Source organism: Natrix helvetica, assembly GCF_964273705.1.
Source record: "Natrix helvetica genome assembly, chromosome: 2".
In the NCBI taxonomy this organism is placed as follows: Eukaryota; Metazoa; Chordata; class Lepidosauria; order Squamata; family Natricidae; genus Natrix; species Natrix helvetica.
The window spans coordinates 225,684,816-225,689,728 of record NC_138552.1 but is presented as its reverse complement, the minus strand read 5'-3'; positions in this window follow the sequence as shown (position 1 = coordinate 225,689,728).

Genomic DNA, 4,913 nt, shown 5'->3' with positions numbered 1-4,913 from the left:
TTGCAGCAGGGGAGAGAACAACTTTGAAACATTAAGTTAAGCCAGGAGGATAGTGAAATAAAAACCTCATTTGGAAGTTTCTTGGAAACTTGAAAATCCTCATCTTCATCATCTAATTAATTAATTAAATGTGTATGCCACTAAATCATTCTGACCATTGGCCTTCATCAAGATAACATGTAACAAAACACTTTTAATAAGAAAACAATTATGAAAAAACATCTGCAATTTAAAAAAATAAACAAATAATTGAATTTGGCCTACAATCCTAATACCACTAAAAACCCACAACTCATTAAATAAAAAGAATAGCAAAAATGTATATCTACATCAGTGGTGGGTTCCGGTGGTGGGTTCCGGTTCCGGCCCAGCATCCTCCATATGAACTATCGCCAGCCACCTCCTCTACTTGGATGATGTTAAGCTGTATTCTGAGAGGGAACATGACATTGACTTGCTGATCCACTTGACACAGATCTACAGTGAAGATATTGGGGTATCCTTCAGACAGAAGAAATGTGGCCAAAGAGGGAAGGTAATTAAGACTGAAGGTAATTAGTACTACCAGTGGGCAAAGTATCAGACATACAGACCAGCTACAAGTACCTTAGTATCCCACAGCCATACCAGAACCACAAGGAGGAGGCAAGGAAAACAGCGACATTCAAGACGCTGTCTGGTTGCCTGGTGACCTCACTCCTCCTTCCTTGGGTCAGGTGTGGAAATGTCCTTGGTTCCCAAAAGAAAGTATATTATTTTGGCTACAAAACCCCAGCTATCTCTAATCCCCCTCTCCCTATCGCTCAGCTCCAGTGTGGCAACACTGAAGCTCCAAGATGGCTTCAGTCAGGTCAGCTTCAGGATTGATGGCAAGAAAGAAATCAGGATCACCCATTTCTGCTGCTGGAATCATTGAGATTTATGGAGAGCTATACAAAGATGATGAAAATATAGCAGGATAGTGAGTTTGTGCTACCCTTCCTCCAGTAATTTCAGTGTAATGGGAGGTCACCCTAAGAAATTAACAGGTACTGAAGGATCTCCACAATACTAAGATTTAATAGTAGGGTGACAAATCCAGTAGCCAAAGGCAAAACAGTGGAGCTAAAGAACAGATTTGTTCATATTCATCAAGTAAGAAAAGTACAGTGATAAGAAATAATAAAAGCACAATCAGCTAATATTGATTACATCAGAAGCCATGAAATGACTTCCTTCCAAGTATAAACCTGAGTAAGGTGTATCTGGTATATTTAATAGGGCCCATATTAAAAAAAGATTCATTTTGTCAGTTGAGTCGTAAACCTGGCTAATTATCCTGCATCTGATTTATGAGTAATTGGCCTTTATCCTCTTTAGCATTGGTACATCTCTCTCACCAATATAGAAGAAATATATTTGCTGCACTTATACATACATGAGCACCCTAGTCTTTTATACCTTATCAACAGGCTCACTCCTAAATTTGTCGCTGTGAAGATAACAATGCTTAGCATTTCAAAAGCTTAAAAGCACTTTACAAACAATAGTGTTGGTAGAGTGCTTGAATCACTTGAAATGTGCAGTTATCCATTTGTTGAAGTAATCTTTACAAAGACCCTGTAAAGAAGACTAGTATTATTCTTCCTCTCGGGCATTGATAATAATGTTTACCTAGTGAGTTGTATACTACAGTGGCTTTTCCTATCTCCCCCCTCTTGCTTTCATCATTCCTGACATATAAATGTTGGCTACAGCATCCAAGATTTGGTTATTTCCTTAAGACACTTGCCAAAGTTTATTTCTATTTTTTAGAGGGGCATTGGACACAAACCATGAGTGTTGTGCAGCCATTCAATAGAGTTCCTAAAACACCATGGTTACATTCACTCAAGTCCTTTTGCCATAGTTTTCTATATTATATGTTAGTATAATGCCATGTTATACAACAAATCATACATTTTATGTCAGTGTCTAGGCAATAAAATTACCATGTTTCTCCGATAACAAGACCCAACCAGAAAATAAGCATGCTTTTTCAGGATGTGATATAAGCCCTACCCCAAAAATAAGCCCCAATGCATCATTTGGAGCAAAAGTTATTATAAGACCAGGTCTTATTTTGGGGAAAACATGGGTAACAGCTATTAATATGTGTGACGCCATTGGCAAATAGATATAATTTACATTTTGTTTTGGGAAAGTGGTTTAGCGATAGAATTATTCACAGTACTAATCAGTATCAATGTATTGCATTTTATTTAAAATAAAGCAATCTGCTGATTCCTACAAAGCCACGGTCAAAATTAAATTAGGCAGGAAAAAGTCTATAGATTCAGACTGCTAGAAATTGCACCAAACGGAAAAGACCTTGGTTCCCTATATTTGAGATAAATAATGAGTTGCTATATTTCCATTAGCAATTGCAATTCATTCAAAGGTGTACCCATATTCATTTCCTGTCAGGTGAAAGAAATCAACATGAAATTGATTTGGAATGAAGGAATTGGTCAATAGATCTGCAACATGAGACATATCAACATACTATATCTCAAACATGAGATATTTGGTGTTATTTTATTAGGAATCTTCACAAGATATATCAAAGAGGGAAACAGTACAAAATTTGAGGTTTTGGATGTAAAAGTAACTCCAAATTAGCATAGTCTCTGGCAAAAGTTTAGAGGAGATGCCAAATCTCATGTCATAATTCATTGACCCTGTCAATTATCCAGTTGTGTGATCAAGTTATCATCCTACTCTTCACATAGTCAAGAGGTATGGACCATGATCCTTCTATGTGATTTCCTTATTTTATTTATGCCTTTCTAATGCTGATGTTCTGATGTTCTGCTATGGGCTATTAAGGACAATTAAAATTGACTGCAAAATACATTAATGTAATATAACAGATTCATAATGGTGAAGTCCTCCCAGATAATTGGATTTGGGATGTATCCTGTGGCTTATTTAGCATACTAGCTAATTTGGCTCTAGAGAGGATACTGACAATGTTCTTATAAGAGGGGTGCATGAGTTTGGATAATGAAGTAGAAATAGAGCCTGAGGACAACCTAGATTGAACAAAAACTCTGTTGTTTGTGAGTCTGAGAGCTTAGCTGTTTTCTATTTTAAAAAAATACTAAAATGATTCTCTGTGTGCTTTACTGACATTTAGTTTTAGCTTCTGCTCTTATCCCATTGCCGCTTAGGGCCATGAGTCACATTGTGAGGTACAGAAAAGGTGCTGTCCTTAAACTTCCTAAATGATCCAAACAACTAGAAATAATAGCTTAAATTTTAAAATGTTATGGGGGAGGGGGATAAGAGAGTATTAACACTGGAGTAAGGATAAAGTTAAAAAACTGGACATTGAAGGGAAGTAAAAGCATAAGAAACGAGAGAGAGATTTTGGAGTAGTGGTTAAGGCATTACAATAGGGGTCTATGATAACTCACCAGAGGGAAACTCGCCATGGCCCATTCACCACAGCCAACTCATCACAGCTAATTTTTTGTGGCCAACTCACCTCGGGCCAACCTGCCATGTGACAAGAATTACATAAATATCAAATAAATAGCGGAATAGAATTTTGAAAGAAAGGGTGCCAAAGTAGGGACAAAATGAAAAGGTAACGGCAAAAAAAAATATTTTTAATTATTTTACATAATTAAACTGAATTGTTGAATTGTCCTGCAGCAAGTTGTCCTGTGGCAAGTTAGCCATGGTGAGTCCACAGGGAGTGGGCTATGGAAAGTTGGCTGTGGCGAATTGGCCATGGTGAATTGAATATGATGAGTTGGCTGTGGCAAACTGGCTGTGGTGAGTTGTTCTATTTCATTAGGAATAGAAACCAGGAAACTGTGAGTTTTAGTCCCGTCTTAAGCACAAAGCCATCGAAGTGATCTTGGACCTATCACTTTGAACCACTTCTGAAAAACCTTGCCATGAAAACAGCAGGGATTTGTCCAGGCAGTCTCTAAGAATCAGAGATGATTGGATCACTTCCAGTCCCCGAAGGTGACGGACGTTGCCGTCTGCTGCTCGTCTCCCCGGTGGGCTCCTCTTAGGAGCACAGGCGGTCTTGGAGGGACCACCTGCTGTAGGGTGGCTTGCTGGAACCCCCAGAATCGGTGGCAGCCACAAGGGGTTTCCAGCTTCGCCTCAGGAGCTGGGGAGCATGGAGGGGTGCATAGCACAGCTGTGTGCCTTCGCCGAATGGATTCCGGAAGGAAATAATCAATTAGAAGTCGCGGCAGAAGTGCTGGAGGTGAGAGGTTTGCTCCAATCTCTTTTAACACCATTTAATCGATGAGCAGCAGCCTTTTGTAAGTTGTGGATTCAATCTATTTGAAGTTGCAAGATTGGAGGGGGGGGTTCCACCCCCTCGGGTAAAGCAGCATTTGGACTATCTCAATCTCGGAATGGAGAGAGAGAGTAAAACGTTGAATTACTCACTTGTACTAACTATGCGAGAAAGATTTACATCACAATTGCAAGAGGTGATTCCTGAGTTGTTTTAAAAGCTTTATGGAAACCTTGGATGCTTTGCTCCCTGGTTCCCTGTGAAAGGGGGAGCCAAGATGGCCTGCTTCTGTCTTCTTCTTCGCTCTTATAAATGAAACTTGTCTTTTGAAACTACCTTTGAAGAAATTTCTGGCTTTATACTATTACTACCCCCCCCCCCGAAGGTCTCCTGGAGCCCCTCCTGTTATATGGTCTTTCTGGATTTGGATTATTTGATTTTCTTCTTTTGGCTTGGAACTGTGTTTGAGGATTAACTTTCACTTCTGGGTTTGTCTGCCTCCACGGCCTCACCCAGCTGTGCATTCCACAGACGCCATTTCTTTTGTATAAGACTTATATTCATCTCTGAACTTAACAAATGGGGCCCAGAAAACCACCTCCTGGCAAGGCAGCCTCGGCGCCCACTT